This window comes from Sciurus vulgaris (genome assembly GCF_902686455.1).
Source record: "Sciurus vulgaris genome assembly, chromosome: 15".
Taxonomy (NCBI): domain Eukaryota; kingdom Metazoa; phylum Chordata; class Mammalia; order Rodentia; family Sciuridae; genus Sciurus; species Sciurus vulgaris.
The window spans coordinates 28,129,711-28,138,095 of record NC_136476.1 but is presented as its reverse complement, the minus strand read 5'-3'; positions in this window follow the sequence as shown (position 1 = coordinate 28,138,095).

The window sequence follows — 8,385 nt, the reverse complement described above, 5'->3', positions numbered from 1 at the left end:
TTCAGCTAGGGGTTCATGAGAAATAAAACCCTACAGATAATAATTTGAATAACCAATGACTCCATTATTCTAAGGATACTACAAAGTTGCCACCATTCTAGAGGACCAGAAAGGAGTTCCCCATTTCTTCCACTGGATGCTTTAGATCAGTAAGGCTTTTTTTCTAGTAGAAGTTTCCAGAAGAAGAGCTATTAGACCTTGGTTTTTGTAAGGAACAAAATACTAAACTATCTTGACAATAGTAATAATGATTTGTGTTGCTTTCCAGGTCATTAGATGCTTGGTACAGAGCAGGGGATGGCAAACTACAGCCTGTGGGCCACCTATTTTTGTAAGCAGTTTTATTGCAACACAACCATTCTCATGCTTTATGTACTGCCTATGGCTTCTTTCCCAAAAACAATGACAAAGTTGCTTGCATAGTTGTGGAAAAGACTTCAGGCCTTTCAAAGCTTAAAATATTTACATCTACTCCTTAAAAAAAAAAAAAAAAGAGTATTATGACCCCTCTGATAAGTGTGGTATCATCTACTTGATCAGTTTCTATTCCTCCCTCAAAACTGTTAATAAAAGGAATAGAAAGAAATGAGTATTTGAAAATATTCTTCCAAACTATTTGAAGTTCAGATAAAAGTCATCTTTCCACATATATCCTGAACTTAATTTCCAAATGGAACAGTATTCAATTCTCAATAACAGCCATCAAGTTTTTTTTAAACTTCACAGAAGCTATTGAACAACCTTTCTGTTATAATCCCCACACCTCTCACTTTGACCTATTGTTTAAATCACATGTTGTTGAATATCTTCCCTTGTAGGATGGCAAGAGACTGGCAGTTTAGTTAAGTAATTAGCTACAATTTATATAAACTCTGTCTTTATATAACTTCTAATTATAACAACTGGCTTTCCTGTGTAGTTGAGGCGTGAAGTGTGCATTCAAGTAATTAGAGACATTACCAAGTGACTTCCACTTTCCTTTTGAAGCTGAAAGATAGAGAAAAGAAAGTTTGTGATGTTTTTACATTAAATAAAGCACAAGTGCTATGTTAAGATAATTATATCTGTTCATATTTTTAAGCTCAGAGTTTATCCTTTCTCTAGCACGTAACAAACCACACTGGTTTCATTTACAGCCTGTGCAGAACTGATGCAACTGAGGAGCATCCAGATAAATGGATCTCCTCAGAGTGTTTCTTGAAGTGATTGATAGAAGCCTAATCGTTTCTCTTATGCAGGTCAAACATTCACTCCCCTAAAAAGTCTTCATAGCTCAAGCATTTTGCAGTTTTTACAGCTTTCTGATCATCTACTTTTTTTTTCTCTTTATCATAAAATGTTTCCAGGACCCAACAGCTGGTGCTTGCTGGCTAAAGGAATGAACAGGAAGACAATGTGTTCACAGGATTATGGAACAGGCTGAGAGGAGAATTTATGCAGAGTTTTATAAGCTTGCTCAGGCAGAAAATAGATTGGGGTGCACAGAGGAAATAATGTGTCATTCAAAGCTCAGCTTACAGACATAGCTTCCATAACATAGGAACAACCATGGGTTGATCTTGCTCTTGCAACTTCAATAGTTACCTTGAAGTTCAGGTGAAACAGCAGAAGGAGTCTACACTAATGTCTTACTCTCCAGTGGTTTTTATTATTGGCCTGTCAAAATCAATCAAATCACAACCCCTACCCTCCACCCTGTCTCCCTACACACACATGTTCACAAGTTGGAAATTTGCCATAATGGCCCACACTCAAGCACCCTAATAACTGAGAAGTGCTATAGAAAAATAGATCATCTTTAAGAATGATGAGCATACTCTCATCATTGCAACTGACCCCGGAAACCTTTTTGTAAAAAGCTCTCTTTTCCAGCAAGCTCCCTGGGTGCTCATAACTTCACCTTCCTTTAATGAGCTCCCATATGTCACTTGTGATTCATCTAAGTGCTCTACAATCCCCTAGGTTGTGGAGTATATTTCTTGCTTCTAATTTGGACCATAACAGAACATGTCTAGTTAGCTGGTTGGAAATGACAATCATATTTCTTTAGCATCATTTTTTAAATTGGTTTGGTTTCTGTCATCAAGAGCTTTCACTTGATTCATTTGTTTCTTGTTCCTGTTGATTATCTTGATTCTGTTTTATAACAGAAATTATTATCCTAGGTGATTCTCAACAAGTTTTCTAAAGGGTACCATCTCGGGTTTTACTTATGAACAAGGTATTAGGACAATACAATCAGAGTAACTGAGGCTCAAAGATACTTGTCTTTCCTTCTAAAAGATGATACGTCCCAGAACAACTGATGGGAGAAAAGCAAAAGAAAAGCAATTAGAGGAAATTTTTAAAAGATAATTACTTTATATTCTCCCTAAGCAGTAAATGACTTGCAGATCCTGTGATAGTCAGTTGGTAATGGTTCTGATAACTTTCAAGTTAATATCTACTTTCTCTAACATACAGCATTTATTTAACAGTGTCATTATTATTTCATTGGACAGCCACCCTTTTTACACTTGGCCCTGCCCTAGAAAAGACAGAACTGTCTAAAGTAGTGAGTGCTCACCAACACACCTATGGTGAATGTACTGCTAGGAGGCAGCAAGGAATCTCCCATCACCCAGTTTGCTGCAAAAGTGTCCTCAATAGCTCTGGGTCAAGCAGCATGTTTAGATATTTGCGACAGATCAACATGGGCCATTCACATGGGTCAACGAATCAATTTATCCTTAGCAACCACGTGTATATGTGTTCTTTTCCAAACACGCAAAGCTTACAGAGAGAATAAGCTGGTAAAACCTTTGATGGCATGTTGAATATTTTCAGACAGCTTTTAGCCTTCACAACACTTTTCCTGTCATTCCTAGCAACCTCAGTCTAAATTGCATTTTATACCTACAGCTTTTAAAACAGATTAGGTGGTCACATTTTTATATTAAAGCAATTTTTTTAAACTTCCATTGTTTTTTGGGGCTATTTAAGGCATAGAGGTATCCCACTAATATATCGGACTTTTAAAGGGAAATTAGCCTTGTTTAAATTAAATACTGTTCTGCATTAAGGCCTAACATTAAAGTTTTAGTTTTTCTAATGGCTCATTTTCCTTATTGCTTCTGAGGCATTGAGTCTCAGACCATTTTTCTCTGAGGGTGGGAAGACACATCCTTCCTGGAAGTTTATTTGAAAGTGGAGTATTTATTGGTATCATTGCCTTAGCAGAACTGAAGGAGAAAACAAAGGTTATGGTGACCTTGAGGTCATCCTGATATTGAAGTCCTAGATAAAAATCAGTCTGTATTGTTTAACAATGATGACATTATCCATAGGAAGGTGACAGATTGTTATAACAAAGATGCTTTTGGAATTCACTAATATGGATTGATATAACATCAACTATTAAAAATCATTTAACAATTATTACAAGTCGTTGATAAAAATTTCTCAAAGAGGAAAGAATTAACTAGTTTCCCAACTGTATGAGATGATACGAGAGTTTTCTTCTACTGGTTTAGAGAAACTAACTATAGATTGATTATGCAGAGAATCAATTTATAATACACCTGCTGGAAGCTCACAATAGCATTAAGAAGGCTAGAGAACCGAGCCCCAAAATATTCAGGAACAAATGAAGTTGAGTATTAGGCAGGGTTGCTTTTGAATTGAAACTATAATACTAGGCTGGTTAGGACCCTGCCGTTGTTATTCCTGAGAGTCTGATGCCCAGCTTGCATCCACTGCTGCTGTTGAGGCCCTTGGACTGGATACTACAGCTACTACTGGCTATGAACTGAATATTGGTGTCACTAACTCCTGACTCCAAGTCTGGAAGATTGGCTAAGTCTCGGTCATGTTCCTGTGTCCTATTTACAAAGGAGGCTGGGGAACCAAGTACCTGAAATTTTGAGCTTCTCTAGAAAATGAAAAGTAGGTAATGGGTTATGCCTCCCACCAAGGTTTATAAGATACATTAAGCCTTAAAGAATGATAAAGGCCCATATATTTATACATAACTGAGTGAGTAGTGTATTCTCCCAGGGCAGATCCAGTCTTTAGTGACTCCAACTTCTTTTCTGGATCCTGCTAGTTTATCTATCTAGCACATCTTTCCTGCTTTCTCTAGTAACATCACTCCAGTGCCTTTGGGGACCTGCATCTCTCATAGTCCAAGTGTAAATCTGGGATGAGCTTCCAGTACTTTCCCCAGCTGCTCCTGGTACAGGAGTCCAGAGAGAGTTGTCCTAGAGCCAACCTCTCAGCCATGGAGGATCCAGAGACTGTCATTTGATCTTAACAGACCCCATCCACATTTTTCCCCAGAAGTTCTTTAGTGAAACTGGTAGGAAAGAGTTCTCTTTTCTTTTTAACTATGAGGCAGGAAGAATAAAGTTCGAAGCCACCAGAACTTTTGGTTCCAGTCTCACAGTGTCAACCAGCGTAAGAATAAAGCCACCAGGTAGGAAAGAACAAAGATGAGAGGTATGGAAAGAGAGCCCCTGATGGTGCTTGAGTCTCTAGGTCTACTCATCCATAACCAAAACCATGTGTAGTTTGGTTAAATGAGTCAATAAACTCCCCCTTTCATGCTCAAGCCAGAACAAATTGGGTTTATTTCACATAAACAGCCTTCTAAGAAATATATTGTCCCTTTTCTGCCAAAACTAAGGAAACCTAAAATAACTTCTTGCATTTTAGAGATTTCTTGTTCAAACAATTCTAAAGGAAATGTAAATTTTTATTTTTCCTAGACAGACAGTACAGTAGAGTAGGAGGAGATTAACTAGGATTCAGGAATCCTGGTTGGTCCTCCCAGCTCTGCTAGCAATAAGACCTGCAACCTTGAGCATATCACTGCATGCTGAGGTGTGTGTTCTCCACTTATATGATGAGTTGATTTAAGTGTCTTAGGGGTAGCTTCCAGTTTCAACCTTCTGTGACAAGAATTTCCAAATAACTTCTAGTTCTGAATTTTTACTTATTTGAGTTCACGCCTCTTCAAGGTATAGTTAGTATCCTTATTTAAGAAAATGAAAAGAACTAAGGAGAGGAATTTTTATACAGCTTTTAAAAAATATTTCCACATATATTTCTATTTGTAATTTATTTGTAAAAATTACCATCTTATAGCAAATATGTAATGAAACAGATGCCATCTGCATTGTAGTAAATTAAGTGCCATGGAGCTATACTTCACCAACCAAGTTTTTTCCACCTAGGTAAGAGGACAAGAAGCACATTCAAGTGCAATATTTACACATCACACCAGGGCAGCACACAAGTCATTGGGTCAGAGGATAAGACCAACTCTTTTCCTGAGGCTGGGAAATTTCTCCTTTAGCACTCAAAAATATGGAGTGAAAGCTTTTCAGAGGTTTTGAACTCCTAAAGAATGGATCTCAGCAAGCAGTATTAACTGCAAGTTTACAGTCTATTTTATGTTGAAATTTCTTTGAGTTTGGCTTGAAGGGAACATTTAATTCTTTTCAGTGTTTTATTTTAAACAGATATTATGACTGTGATTATGCTCATATTATAGATAACCTTCTATTCTGTTCAGCTTTTAGAAATTCTAAAATATGTTCCTGCTGCAATGAATTCAAAGTACAACATTTAAAATAAGTACAAAACCAGTTTTGAAAAAAAAAAAAAAGTCAGAAACTGTTATTTATGAACATCAGACCGTGATGGCACTGATTTCTTTATGCAAGAGTATAGTTGACTATGTAAAGTAGCTGGCTAAGATTCTAAACTCCAGTCTAAATGTTCGAAATTTGTTTTAAAATTTTACACCTTTAAAATCTCTAGGATTTTCTAACTTAATCAGTGTTTATTAAAGAACAACAGTACACCTTTGTGGGAGGAAGAGATCAAGGCATATGGTGTTGCTTTCTTAAGCCTCGCACCAGAAGACTTGCCAGCAGTATATGTCGTGTGAAAACACCATAGCGTAAAAGTATTTGAGTCTGAGCACCTGCTTTCAAATTCTGTCTCTGTGAACAAATTACTGTGGCCTTACCATTTGCAAGCTGCCAGTTCCACGTCCATGAGACTACAAAGTTGAGTTTTGTAACCCTTGCATGAGCTTGGAAAGGTTAAATGACATTACTTAGTCAACTTCTGTGAGCCTAGCACATAGTAGCACCTCGATGTTATATGTCTTCCTCTGTCTGAATTGTAGTTTCTCCATCTATAAAGGACATTGAAAGAAGTTTTCAGAAAGAAATGATGCACTGGAAGTTCCAATGTTACTCAAAGAAAATGGGCTGACCCCCAACCAGGCTCAGATAACAATGTACTAGGAAAGGGCACCACAATCAACAGATCAGTCTGCCAGCTTTGATCTAATATATTGTAAACTTAATCTCTCCAGAACATCTACCATAACAAAGGAAAAAAATAAAGGAACTTCCAATAGATTGTCTTATAACTGTTCTGCAGGTTCTTGTGCTCCCAATTTTGCATAGGAGTAAACAAACATTGACTTAAAAGGATGCTTTGTAAGCATGAAAGCAAGGCAAGTTGGCAGAATTATCAGGGGTCTGCAAACATTTTCTGTAAGGGGCTAGATAACATATATTTTCAGCTTTGCAAACCATGCTGTTCCCATCACAACTGTGCCTACTCAACTTAGATGTTGCGCAGAAAGTACGCAGAAGGCAACACGTTCATAAATGGCAGTACCCTACTCCAGAAAACCTTTATTTACAAAAACAGACCGGTAGGATTATATTTGCTCCTTAATTTATGGCCCTCTGAACTAGATGGTGACAGTCATCAAGATAAACATGCTGTGTGTATCTACCTTCACTGCAGGATTAGCTCTGTAGATGAAGTCAATACCTGCATCCAGGGCTAGTGAACCTCTTCTCTGAAATGGGGTAGGATTCCTTCACCACCAATTTGTGTTTCTCAGCATCCTGTTTCCATTGCTAACTAACTCTCCTTCTGATTGACACATTTCTCATATATTTAAATAACTTCATTTCTGTTCCATGTCCGGTCTTACTTAGTGCAGAGATCATTCTGCCTATTTAAGGTATAGTTTTGTACAACTATCCCTTTGTATAACGCTTTGCATAGAATTTATATAGCTGTATGTGGATTATTTATTTTATAGTTTAACTCTTAGAAAATAATCTTACCTCTAATATTTTGGTGAAGTAGACTTCTCACCATCACCCTGTCCTGTGTGCAAGTAATACCCATGAAAATAAAGCAAAACGTTCTAAAAATAAAAGTATGCTATACTCAGTAGAGATTTTAAACTTACTGGAAGGGAGAAATTTGAAAATAAGAATAACAGTTACCACACATATTGAACAGATATTGAATTAGTCTCAACACAAAGAATTGTGACAGAGTAATTTGTATACATATCCAGTCCTAGTATATTCTGTCATGTCTATTTGGTAGGGGAGGGTTTTGAAAGTTCGAGGGAGGAGAAGAATTTTACTCAAGAAAGTAAAATGAATATAACCAGAGATAGGAAAGGCAAAGAAGCATCTAGCCTGAAGGAAAATGCGCTCCAGTCTGTCCCCACCACACTATCCAGCTCCCCTCTTGTCTGTTACTGTGCTATCCAAAGCAAAGTACAAGGCCTTTTCCCTTTCTCCCTTCTTTCTTCTACCTCACTCTTTCTTCATGTCTTATTACCCCATCATGAGTGACTACTTGGAGGTAACACACACCCTAGAGGATTTTATATCTAGACATGGAAAAGGGAGCAAAAATGTAGAAAGTGGAAGGAAACAAATATGTACTTGGCAATTGCAATGAGTTTTCAAGTTCTTAAGTATTTTATTCATTTCTATCCCCTACCTGAGTCTAAGTCATTTCCATTGGATTGATAATAAAACTAAGTTTCAGAAAAGTTCCTTGATTTTCCCAAGTTCACAGTGCCTGAGATCAGACACAAAGCCACATTTGCCATTGAAGCACCTATTCCCATTGTCAGTCATTGTTGTCTCTCACTGAACTGTCAGGTGACCAAAAATCAGAACTCCCAAAAATATGGCCCTGGTGAAATGTCCACTGGTTCCACTCTTTCCAGCTTATTTGATGTGTAATCCTCTTGTGATCTTTAGATTTCCCTATGGCCATCTTTGCTAATAAGCCTCCCCCTATAATACCTGATAAATCTTTTAAAGAAGGGAATCATTCCAAGGGTATTTTCATATAAAACCTTCAATTATGGAATAAATTCATGTCTCTTGATAACTCTCAGAGTTCAGTTAGCAGCTGGGAGAATAACTTTTAGAGCAGGGAACCCTCTTCAGATCTCTGAAGTTAAACCATGTCAGCATACTCTATCCTTGAACAAATTAGCCCTGTTGTCTTGTATTTATAAAATTTAGCACTTCTGAAAAGTTCTTCCAGGAGAAGATAATT